The following is a 13,990-nucleotide window of genomic DNA, read 5'->3' on the forward strand; positions in this document are numbered from 1 at the left end:
TTTTCATATATAAATATAAATATAATATAACATATTATTTTAGTATTTGTAAGATTTTTTTCATATGATAATTATTTTCAATTAATATAAATTAGTTTAGCATATCGAATAACTTTAGGCATTTATCAATTATCATAGTTCTTCCATACCTTAAACTGAAGTGCTTCTAGTATTATGGCCTACACTGCTTCAGTGAATTGCAAAAAAGGGCTGCACTCTTCTACCTCAGTGGCGGACTGGCCCAATGCTCGTTTTGCTGTTCTTGTTATTTCTCTAGTTGTTCTTCTCCTTCTTCTTCATCTCCTTGTTGTTGTTATTATTGTGGTGGACGCATTGAGGAAGAATCCATCAATTTTTATGTTGCCCTCGGTCGACATTTTCGTCGATTCTGTTTTGCTCTTGCCGTATTGCTCAAAGCTCGTAAAATGCAAATCGAAATTCATATCGACACACAGACTCTCTCACACACACACACGCCTACATTCATATGAACGTTCTCACACACACAAACACTGGCGTGGAGTAAATGGTATGCGTTGGTATTAGTGCTGTGAGTTGTTTGCCGATTCCACCCCTTTTCTCATTGTTCTGTCCATCAAAAAATGTGCACAGCAACAACAGCAGCAGCATCAACGAGCACGAACAAAGAAGAAGACGCAGTTGGGTAAAAAAAATCCATACACATGAAGTTGTTGTCGTTGTCTCGTTTCGTTGACTTTTTCGTCTTCTGCTGCTTCTGCTGCTGTTTCTGTTGCTGTTGATGCTACTCCTCCTGCTCAACGTCATCGTCGTCTCTCATTGTTCCTGCTGATGCTGCTGCTGCTGTTGATTCGCTGGTTGCTGCTGCTGCTTCTTCTTCTTCTTTCTCTGCTGCCACTTGAGCTTTTGCTGGTCGCTGCCTTCTTTTCAATTGTTGTTGCTGTCGCTCGTTGTTATCGTTTGCTATTTCGATATTTTTCTCATCGCTGTTGCCATTGTTGCTGTTGCCGCTGCTGCTGCTACTGCTTCACCAAATGTCTGCCAAATGCCACCCCGCCCCTTTTTTTTTGCAATTGCATCCCAACAGCCGCCGCCGCTGGCTCTGAGCTTTCAAGCGTCTGACTTCCAGCTTCAAACTTCATTTCAGTTTCAGCCAATCTCCAAAATCCAAATGTTTCATTCATTCTATCATAAACCTCCCTTCCTCACTCAAGCAAACATATACAAGATACACATATGCACATACATATGCTTGGGTATGTGCATCTGTATGAGCACTTCCATTGCTTTCTTTCTTTTCCCTTTTAGCGTTTGAGTCTGTGACGACATAGAGATAAAACTTCTTGACGCTATGAACAACCATCACAACTTGTGGGAAATATGTATTTAAAATCATTTTTGAATGACATAAAGCTTGCGTAAAATAAAACTAATCATATCATTTTTTATACATATGAAAGATATTTATAAAAAGTTACATACATTTAAAAAGAATAAACTATTTCTTACACATGTATTTTGAAAATGATATTCTTCTAAAAATCCTGATATAGAGGCAAATCTATGGCTGGCATTAGTTTATTCGTTTTCCTTAAGCTTAGAAAAGTGTATAGATGAGATCCATTTTAATTTCAGTATATTTCTATTTTTTGGACATCAAATATTGTATATCATTTATAATAAATCCAAATATTTTTGTTAACTTCAGTTTAAAGTGATATAAACTAATACTTCTCATTTTATTATAAGCTATAAATAATTGACTTGTAGGTTTTAAATTCCTTAAATTCCTTCCTTGTCATGCAGTAATAGTAAACATTTGTGTCTATATCCATTTGCATTCAAGAACTAAATTAGATGTAGAATAGAGTCATGGCTTGACTATTAAATTTCTCTTCACTTAGTTAGCCTCTACAACAATAGTGTTAAAAGGTATATAAATCCATTCTCAATCATCAATAAATACTCGCAAATTAGTGTCGCACAGCTCAGCTGAAACGCGAGCGAAGTTATTTACGCATTTATTTAATATGTCAGCACTATAATAACCCTATTAAGCCAATTCCAGAGCGTATTACAACTTTGTCATAAGCTCAAAAACCATATGGCCGATAGCCCACTCGCTCTTGCTCCCTCTCTCTGCCATTCAGTTCCTCTCCCACTGCGTCTCTCTGGGAAATTTGATGCCGCCAATTAAGAGGCGTTGCGAAAACATTTCGTTAAATTTTTGCTAAAATTGGCCAAAGCCTGGATAATGCTGGCAACGGGCGGGAGGGGAGCGAGTGGGAGTGCGAGTGCGAGTGGGTGCCTGGGCCCATTGGAGCCATTGGAGTAACCGCCATATCGACACTGCAACCACACATATCACCACTCAAAACATCCGACACAATCCAATGTTGATTACCACATAAAAATCCATTGCCCCGCTGCACCACCCACTCAGGCACCGCATTGCCGCGATTTGGTCAACAATTTTGATTGCCTCGATGTGCGAAAATTATTCCTAAAAACAAATACAACACACACGCACACACACACACAACCATACGTATACAAATTCATTTGAGTGGATTTCAGTGGCGCCCACCACCCACTGCAGGCGAGAGTCCTTTCAGTCCTTTTTCCCCAGTGCATTTTATGCGTCCGGCGTCCATTTCGCTAATGGTGAAGCCTGGTGCTTGCAGTCGCCGCTGACGTCGCTGCTGACGCCGCCGTCGACTCCCGCGCCTGATGATTGTCCTGCAATTTGTGTCCTGGACGTGCATGCGTGTTGGAAATTGTCGTTCTTATTGCCATTTCAAAAATTATTTCGCGTTAATGGCAATTACCACTTGTGCATGTCCTGCTGGCCCCAAGCTGCGCTCGAGCTGCACCCGTCCCCGCCCACCCAACTCGCCTGCTTGCCTGCTGTAATGCAATTCGAAATTATATACCTACATATATATATTTTTAAAGAAATTTTATGATTTCCCAGTTAATTTATGTTAAGTGTACTTAAGTGAAGATTGTGTGTGTTTGGAAATTAGCCGAGCTGTGGGCGTGGTTTATGACTGAACACAATTAGTTGCACTTTCGCACTCTGATAATCGCGCATTTGCGCTAACTGTAAATGCGAAAACACAATTAGCACAAAGAGTGGACGCATCTGGTTACACATGGATATTATTTCTAGAATATTAAAGTGCTCAATCTCAGTTTGTAGAGAGTCTATGTAAACAGGCTCGACTAGAAGTTACAAATAGACCTTGTTTTAAGGTTGGAATTAAAAGACTTTTGGAATAGTCGATTGATGTATATATCTTAGCGTAAACTATATATCAGAATTACTATTTACAGTTGATCTACGTAAATCACAATTTGAAAATTGTTGCCTCTTAAGAATTGAGTGAATTAATACATAAATATAAAACAACATTAATGAAAAATTATTGCTGAGCAGGGATTCAAAATTAAAGCGAAAAATAAACATATGCCTAAATTTTAATTAAGAAATATGAGTCATTGCTGTGAAAAAAAGTTTATGAAAACTAACATTAGAAAAGTTATTTTTAAATATTAAAAAAAAAAAAAAAAAAAAAATGCGTAATGAAAATAATAAGAAAACAATTTTTTTTTTTCATAAATTAATTTTTTTTTTTTAAATTGATCAAATAATAATATGTAATAATTTTCTGAAATTAAATTCAATAAGCAATTGTATTTAGCCTCAAAGAAACTATGAAAACGTAGAAGAATAATATAATATATATAAAAATTTAATAATATATTAATTGGAAAATCCTAATATTTTAGTTTTTGCTTCCGATGAGTTTATGAGACTAATTTGACTGTGTATCTGTATTTAAATTAAAAACATTTTAACTTGACCTTGAAATACATATATTTAAAGTAAACAATTTATCTTTATATCCATATGTATTCTTCATATTTAGATTACGACCTCTTCTGATATGGTTTATAGCATAATTTGAGCTTAATATCGAAGAGATTTGTTGAATGCATGTTGTAAATGTGTAACAAATATTTGAGGCCATATTTTGAGGCAACAAATTAAATAATACCAAATTTTACGATGCATTCGAAATACACCCACACACATATACGCACACGCACACATTTAGCTATTTACAAATATTTTTGTTTGAAACTGGAAAAATATGAAACGAAAGAAGAAAATTGTTTAATTTTCTGGAACTCATCATAAGCGAAACCATAAATTATCAGATATGAAAAAAAAGCGAGCGATACGCTGGCCTCTATATGGAGGCAGGAGTACAAGAGAGACTGAGAGAGAGGGAGAGGGGAACAGCAACTGAGAGGCAACTAAATAACTCCGAAGAATGAATTATGACAGTTCTAATTGACTGAAATATGGTGCGATGGCTGCTTTCCATCATATGTATTCCTTCTTTTATATAAATACACATATATATGTATATACGTTTTGGACTTTGTGCGGGTTACAGTGGGTGTGCACACACACACACACACACAGAGAGAGACACAGGCACGCACTCAAATATGAAAGGGGGAAACTGTTCAAGGGGCCAGCGAGCGAGCACAGTTGAAGTATCTTACAGATACTTTTGCTTCACTTTCGTTTCAGTTACGCTGGCTGCATTCAATGGGAATTGAAAAGCAGACAACAAAACTGCCAAACAATGAGGCTGCTGTTGTCGCCAGCTTCGGCATTTGCCGTTTGCCGTTTGCCGTTTGCCATGCGATGGCATCGAGTGCATCTCGAGCAGTGCCACAAACATTGCCCAAAAATGCCGAAAAACTGAGAGACTGAAAAACCCAAAAGCCACTGAAATGTGTCTAAAGACGTCGGCGAATGGCGACGCCTGCTCTGCCCGACTCCTGCCACAGTATTTCATTTTTCCACTGCTGCTGCTGCTGCTGCTTCTTCTTCTTCAGCGTCTTGTTTGAAGTGCCAGTTTATGTATCTGAAAGATACGCTTAGCAAGCACACACACACACACACACAGAGAGAGTGAGCGAGAGAGAGGGAGAGAGAGAGTGAGTGAGTGTAAGAAAGGAAACGCCATGCCAAGCTGTTTGGTAAATGGAAGAAATGGATTTTTGACAGATTTATGACTATCGAGCCGTCTTCATTTTTTGAATTATTGCCATCGAAATAGACGAAAAATTCGGGTATTTCTTTTCAGTTCAGCTCAGCTCGGTTCCGTTCCGTTCTGTAGTCTGTTGCCTCCCGCTGCCAGGCGTAACAATCCACCGCACACATGGATTTTGGATTGGATTGCGTTTCGATTGGGATTTGGCATCGACTTGGATTTCGGCATGGCCTGCAGGAAAAGGAAGCGTGTGGCTTTCTTTTCAATTTGTCCTTCAGCCTGTCCTTACCTATAAACCACTTGAATGATTTTTGCTTCGCAGTTCGAGCCGTGTAGCATGAGGCCGTATGCTCTTGCGGAAATGCGGGCGGCTGCTGCTTTGGTTTATTTTTTATGACCAACCTAGTACTTAATATGTGAGCTAATAAATTAAGCAACTAAATTTATTTTTTTTATTGATCATATTTCAATGAAGTGATAGATTTGATGCATTATATAAAGATGTGTGTGTAGGTTATTTATAAAATTTTCATAATAAATATTTGAAATTTTTAGTTGAGGAAGAGTAAGTTTATTTTGCCTTTACTATATACATTTTCCATGTTATTAATTAATATAAGAATTAATATTAGAAGAAATGCGTTTCATATTTATATAAACAATTTCTTAGCTCTTTTCAATCTATATAAATTGAAGCATATGAGAGTTACAGCCCATTCAGTCTAACTCTAAGCGGATATAGAAACATTCAGCTTTCGCATTATTTCCCTTTTATATGCAATTATATTGCACTGCTTACAAATTCGTGCCACAAGACCTTTGATAATGTTTGTGTAAAGATTTTCAGCGAGTTTTTTGCTGCTGCTGCTGCGACTGCGGCTGCGGCTTGAAGCGCCAGTTGCGCTTAGGCAAACAAAAGACTCGAAGAGGGAAAACGCAAAAGGAAAATGGAAAAATTGCAAATGCAACAGAAGCCAAAGCGCGCTGGCTTAGCCTGGCCAAAAGGAAGCAAACAAAAATCTATAAATGCAGTTGCAATGGTCGTAAGTCCGCAATTTACGATCGATCGATTTCAAGTTAAGCATATGCGACTGCCCGACTGCAACTGCAACTGCAACTGCAACTGCCACTGCCACTGCAACGAATGGAATGGCTGCTGCTTGGAAGATGGAGCTGCCAAGGCGACTATGCTGCATGAGGAGCAGGAGGCGGTTGGGGCAGCTGCTCCACTGTGCCGCGCTGTGCTGTGGTGTGGCGTTGCATGTGTCAGATGGTGCAACGAGCACCGTTATGATGCGCGCTTGATGCGCCGGCGGCGACGTCGGCAACATTTTGCACTTAATTTAATTTGTACGGCAAACAACGGGGCACATTTCATTTCGTTGCAAATATGAGCGCCACCGCCACCGACACCGCCGCCGCAGCCGTCGAGGGCGCCGTTGGCTTCGCAACGGGGGCGTGGCATTTGGGGGGACTTGCAGTGCAGCTGGTGGGCGGCTTGGGGGCGCGCGCGGGCGGCACAGCGGCTGCCGTGGCTGGTCCATATCAGTTTCATGGAACTATGGTCACGATTTGGCAATAATGTTGCTTAAATACGCTACGGCCGCAGTCGAGGCCGGACCTGAACCTGCACCGGCTGCGACTCTCTCGACTCTCGACTCTCCACTATCCACTATCCACTATCCACTCTCCACTCTGGACGGCCTCGATGGCCAATTGTAAAACATTCGTTTGCGAGATTTGTTTGCGGGATAAAAATAAAATTGTTCATTTAAAGTAGCTGCTTCTGTGTGTGCCGTGTGGACGACCGCAGCAGCAGCTCTGCTCATTGCCCCCGGGCAGGCGCATGGACACTGCCGTTGCCCGCTTCCAAATTGGCTTTGTTTATGAGATCGTTTTTATCGTTCGCGGCGAAGGACCTGCGGGTTAATTTCTTAGCGCTACTTAATTTTTCGCTCTCCGCTTCACTCGTTGCTCTATCAAATCAACGGCAATTGCCACGAGTTGTCCACAAAAAAAAAAAAAAAAAAAAAAAAAAAAAAAAAAAAAAAACATTGTCCGAGAAAAGCGGAAAACAAAATTCGCTAATTTCCAGCAAATTCCTACGCTTATCAATCCCATTTAGATAAGCTCTGCAATGTCGTTGTTAGTTGCCGCAAGATACTTGTAGCTCGATACCGCAATCGGCGATGTTGTTCGATTGTCTCATGCCTAGTCCTAGGTGGCTCAGAGATACAAAAACAAGCAAAGATCCTAACAACATGGAAGCTGCAACGCTCCACTGAATATCGCTCGAGGAAAAGACATTCACATTTCACATTTCCATTGCCATCATCACGAATGTTTTGCGAACAAAAAGAGCTGAGACTCTTTTCGCTTCTCTCAAGCGGAACCACAGCTCCATTTAGGACTCAATTCAATAACTGACTAACTGTAAAATATTCGCTTGCAATTCTGTGCACTTGTCATAACGGTTTGCTGCTTATATTGTTACAAGCATTTTCATTTTTAAGATATATCACATATTTGATAGAATATGAAGCAGTTTTCTTATCAACGAACTATTATACATTGATACAAAGTTTCTTCATAGCTATATATAAATAACCTTAGTCTCGGTCTGTCACTTCTAAATTCTATTCATATAGTGATTTCTAAAAATTTTATTTATTTTAATTTAATTTTTTTTACGATCTCCGATGTATTTTCTCACAGCTTAATAGTCAATTTTTTGCTTTAATTGCGAATTTATAGATATACGAAATCGAATTTTACTTTCACTATTTATAGACCTATGTCTTTAACTTGGCTAATCTATGGCAAAGTATCCATGAGAGAACGTTTTCAGTAAGCTAATATAATCAATCCATAATCCATAATATAACTATAACAAATTAATCTATATTACTTCACTTGCAACTACATATATATGTTTATTCTTAAAAATGTAAATAATTTATCTCTTTCAATCTATATCAAATACATTTTCCTATATTTATAGAAGAAACTTTCAAATCAGATAACATAAAATCTAGTCAATAAAATAAATAAAGAAAAAGAGTTATTTAGTTAAAGTCAATATATCAGATTGCTTGCTTTAGTCTAACGCTCTAAAGAGACCAGACATAGACCCACAAAAAAATAGAGAAACCAAATTGTAAGAGGAAAACCTGGCCATAACACATGGGGATCTTGACTTTTGCCAATCACAACAAGGTTGAGACAGGTCGCTAAAGTTGAGATACAAATATGGCGTGGAAGTAGCGTAAAAATTGCAATGCGATATACGTATAGTTGTTCTGCGTTGTTGTTGTTGTTGTTGTTGTTGTTATAGATGTTGTTGTTGTTGTTGCTGACGATGTTGTTGCTGTCGTTGTAGTCACGGCCGATTGGCCTTTGAGTAACGCTTTTTGTGCCAATCGCAAAGCGCTTGTTGCTCTCTTCCTCTTCCCCCCTCTTCAACTTGTTGTTGTTGCTGTTGTTGTCCTGGTTGTTGTACGACCTGTAGCCTGCTCCCGTTGTAAATGTTGTCGCCGTTGTCGTCACAGACGGCATCACACATTGACTATTGCTTGCATAGAATTTGGTGCAATCGTCGTGGCAGCCAAAACACCCGCTGCACCGCTGCACCACAGCACCACAGCACCACCCACCTGCCCTGCCCCGCCCAGCCCCATTGGCGATCTTTGGGCTGACTCTTCATGTCTGATTTACGAGCCTGGGCCGTAGCCGATGCGATGCCATGGCCAAGATCGTCTGCTGGTTATGCCAGGTCAGTTCCATTATTTTCTGGCCAATTCGCCATTGTTACAAATGCTAATTTTGATATTTTGTATTTAAATGCACAGGAGGCAGCATAGAACTTTATGCAACATTACCAGCAGCTATACCCTATAGGTAGGCTGGACTAGCTTAGGGTATTTCCACTACAGAAACTGACTTGTTGTTCTGTAAAAATAAAATTCAGTTTGACAGTCGATTGCTTCTGATATAGGATATGCTATTGCCAATATATAATGAGTGGTTTCATATTATTATAAAAATGAGCAATTATGTCTTTTAGCTCTTCAGGTTCCAAAAGAGTTTAGCCAGATAATATTATTTAACATTTAATATATGGATTTATTGGATGCACATTCTATATCTCATTTCTATTCGGTCACTAGAGAAGGTAGTAGGTACGAGTAGCCTATGTGTAATTTAAGTGTTGTAAAATTTTCAGATTTTTTATCTGAGAAGAAGTCTTTGTATCAGAGGGCATTATAGACAAAAATGTATGTTCCAATCTCTAAGATCTCTAGTTCTAGTACCGCTTTAATATTAGAGTTTACTTAACTCAATGTAGAATCTTTGTTTATATAAATTATAAAATTATATTATAAAAAATTATATAAATTATATTATTATAATTTATATAATCTTTTATAATATAATTTACTATAATGTAATAAATAATGTCATTTAATTATATAAAAAACATTTCTCTTGATATTATCTCTATATATATTTATGAAGCTATACTTGTTCGCAAGTGTAAAATCTGTAGTAAGGGCATTCCCTTCGTCGCCATCGCTTGATTTGTTAGTTTGTTCGCTTATTTTCTAGTTCATGCTGCAAATGTGGCATTGAATTTCATATTGCGCGCTGCTCCAGCAGCCAAGCCGGTCCCCAATCGCATCGGCAATCGTAAGCGTCGCATTCGCCATCGTCTCCATCGTCGTCGTCTCTCGCGCTGCGATCCGCTGTAATGGATGTTATGTTCTGGCGGCGATCGCATGACAGGCGCATGTTGAAGCCGTTGGCATCCGCACCATTATGGCAACTGGGTACCCGATGCCCCAGCCCCAGCCCCAGTCGCAGTCGCAGTCGCAGTCGCCGTCTCTGGCTGAGCCTTTGCCTCAGCTGCTGTCCCTGCCCACCATTGCATTGGCAATGCATCGCATTCCCCAAAAAGCGTGTAATCAATAAACAACAAGAGCCATCGAAGCTACGATCCGATGCCCCCTTCAGCCGGCTTCAACTCGGCCCAGCTGAACAGTTGCCCAGTTGCCCTGCTCGCTGGACTCCCTGAGACAGGCATCTCGTGTAACCTATGGGAATGCTCTGGCTGGCTGGCTATTTGGCTGCCTGGCGACTGCTGGCGATTGCGCTCGATTGTATCTGTTTCGCTCTTCTTCTGCTCTTTCTGTATCTGGATAATGATCCATTGTTTGCATCTTGAACTTGTTTTAAATGCGCGCGCACTCGCACACATCCCAGCCTCCCATACCATCCCATTCCATCCCATCCCATCCACTCCACTCCATCTTGTGGCTGGTGCCTCCTCCTCATCATCATCGTCGTCGTCCTCGTCGTCGTCTTCGTCGTACTCAATGTTCCCGTCGTCGCGATCGTCAACGCGGCAGCCATATCTGGAGTCCGGGGCTGATTCATTCGCTGCACTCCACACATAAAAACAAATACAACTACAACTACAGCAGAGCTGCTAAATTGCTGAGCTATCCGCGTGGCATGTTCAACAATTTCTTCTAATTAGAAGATATTTTGCGCTTATTAGAATATGTTGCGACACGGAGAATTCGGTTAAAGCGCATTAGGTGCAGACAGCATCAGCGGGCCACCATGCAACCGGCATGAGAACCAAAGCTTGAGAGTTTTTCGACTGAAAATATATTCTTCTAGCATTTCACATTTAGTTACTTGAGGTTTATATAAGAATAATTTACGTAATTCAATTATTAGACTCATAGCACGAATTAAAAATGTGTACAGATTCATTTGTTTATTCATATTTACTAAATTATATATAAGAATTAATCTTATTATGTACGTAACTATGTATTTAATTTTTTTTTTTTTTTATTTGTCTTAAAATTAATATTAAAGAAATTTTTAATAATCGCAAATATATGGAATTGATTTTTTTTTTCTTGTAATATTTTTTAATATGCAAAAAGTAAAGAAAAATTGTTTACTATAACATAAAAAAATTTAAACAAAAATTTAATTATTAATAATTAATGAATTACAAAAATATGCAATTAATATTAAATATTCAATAAAAAAAAACAACGTACATTTTACTTGCATTTTTTGCTGATTAATTTTTAAGCGTTAATATTTACTGAACAAAAATCAATTAAAAATTTTTCAAAACAAATATTATTTTAATATTTAAAAATATGTTATTGTTGTGTAAGAAGCCTAAATAAAAAGCTAAGATCAAAAATTTTATCTGATAATTAAAATAATTTGTATAAATTTGTATCTAACTATCGAAGCTTAAACATAAGAGGTATATGTAATCACAAATAAATGATATGAAATGAAATGAACAAGTATAATAAGTGAAAGAACTAACCTGTTCCAACAGCACTTCTAATATATTACACTCTGTCAGTTATCAGTCAAGCTGGGCGGGAGGCTAAAAGCAGGTGGCAATAAATATAGTTCTACTGCATTGCGATTTCATAAACAATTTTAATCTAATCTGTTGCACATGAAAATAAACCAGCAAGAAATATGATCAGCGACTTGATTAAAGCACTTTAAATCAATCAAAATGTATTGATAGGCTGCGCTGATGGATTTACAAGCGAAACAATAGAGGTCTTATAATATCAGCCGAACGATCGTAAATCCGAATTATGATTGGCAGCATTGACTAAGAGGCCCGTTACACGTGACTCAACTAATCCTTATCGCTATCATACCGTATGAGTGCCACGAACTGTAAGCAATACGATTTAACTATTTAACAACGATAAGCACAGGGATTTATACTTTTGCTCACTCTTATCACTCAACTGGCTGTTCTCTTGACTTCATATTGGATTCGCTCATATATTAGACATATCAGATCAAATATTTAATGAATGTTTTTGTTCTTGCGTGGCTCTTGGCCTGATCATAATTTATTCCTGAGATGATTTGCATGACAATTCCAATGAAAGATTCAAACTGACAGCCATAAATATTCAACTCAAAGCTCAAACCTTTTGTTTTTACTTAGTTTTTTTTTTTTTTTTTGTGAAAAACTTTTAAATATTCATGCGCGATATTTGTCGAAGCGACAGATCTGCAGCGGCTACGATCGATTGTCTGCTGAGTTGTAGGCGCTGATCTTGGCCCAGGTCCTTTGTATTTTTTTCCATATATATATTTTTTTCTGTTTGGCAGGCCTCAATGCCATTCGATTGTTCAGCCAGGCAAATGCCGAAAAAAACAATGGGTCATTTAGCCAGCGTCTGTGGCCTGGCCAGATTGTGTTCGGGTTCCCCAATCCCTGGCACCGAGTAACTTACCGAAAACGTTACCGATCCTGACAGCCAACAAGTATGGCATGACTCGTTCGCCAAGGCTCTTGTCCTTGTCCCTCGCAACATTGCCCGGGTCCTCTGAGTGATTTATTAAGTTTGTGTCAATTCTTGAAATTATTGGCCCCAAACGACTGCTCAGCCAAAGCTGAGCCCCATTTTGCATTGCATCGTGCTGACGGCTTCTGCGCATATCTTAACACATTTCGGTATTCCCTTGAAAGCTCATTTCATAGAAGAAGGAATCCCTCGATCGAATCTCAGGAAATGCCACAAGCCAAATACCAGATATCAGATATCAGGTATACCCTATTAATTTGCATGAGATTTGCATTTCAGACTCAGACTCGCTCTTATTGAGTGAGCAGCTCAGATGTCTTTAAGTTGACTTGAGCACAATGCAGTATCATATACCGATATATCTCTAAACTTTCAATTGCCTTAGCGCTAAATATTTCATTGGCCAACCTTGTGTTGCTTTTTGGTATAAATGGCAAAACAGATTGCCAAAAGAAGAAACATCGAGCCATCAAGATGCGATGACTTCTGTTGAGATCGCAGCAACTTAATCTGTTGGCTGAATGGAGTGCAAATGCCAAGACTCATTCGTAGCTGGGTTCCATTCAGCAAAGTGGGTAGCACATACAGCAAATGGCTGAGGCGCTTGAAGGAGCCATAATTTAAATTTTCATGCGCTTCGGCTGTCAATTGTGCGCAGCCAACGACTCAGTTTAATGGCAGCAGCCCGTGAGGCGCAGCTCCAGCTACAACAAAAAATTTAAATACAAACAACTAGGAGCAGCAGCAGCAGCAGCAACAACAACAAAAAGTACAGAGCGAACCACAGCGCAAACCACAGCGCGAACCACTGCAGCCCAACGTAACTGGCGCTAAATCAAACGATGGCCACGAAATTGCCATAATGACGACACAGCGATGACGATCATCGTAATGATGCTCCCGCTGTTGCCCATTATGATGCTCGCGACGATGATTACGTTCTCGGCGCATCGGCAGCCGAAATAATCAGCGCAGCATTATTGAAGAGTCGAGCAATGCCGAAGAGCACTTGTTGAAATCTCAGCGCTACTTGCAGCCCAACCGAAACTAAGGAAGAAGAGCGCGTTTTTATTTCCCTGTGGGAGAGTCGGCTACTGAATACTCTACAGAGAGGAAATACATCGAATTCGGCAGTTCTATATGCTTAAGTTCAGTATAAAAAGAAGTTAGATCCTTGCATAGCCGAAAAGTAAATATACGGTATGTGTGGGTCATTCATAATATATAGAGAAAGATGATTTAATTTAATTTAAATATGATTTACTTATTTTATAATTATTTTGTGTGCACTTAATTTATTAAATAATAATATTATTATTAATTGAAATTCATGCATATTTAATTATTTTGTGTAAGTTAATTTAGGGAAAATTTAAACATAAATAAAAAATAATAAAAATATATCAATATTAATATTAATTAAAATTTAATCAATATAATTAAAATTCTACATATGTTAAGATTTATATGAAAAAAAAAAAAATAAATAAAAATAAATAAAACAAATCTCTTTAAGATGATCTTATTCTTTGAGTGAGAGGGAAATCAAATCGTCAGGCA

This window comes from Drosophila arizonae, chromosome 3 (assembly GCF_054131065.1).
Source record: "Drosophila arizonae isolate 15081-1271.41 chromosome 3, UAZ_ARI_1.0, whole genome shotgun sequence".
Taxonomy (NCBI): Eukaryota; Metazoa; Arthropoda; class Insecta; order Diptera; family Drosophilidae; genus Drosophila; species Drosophila arizonae.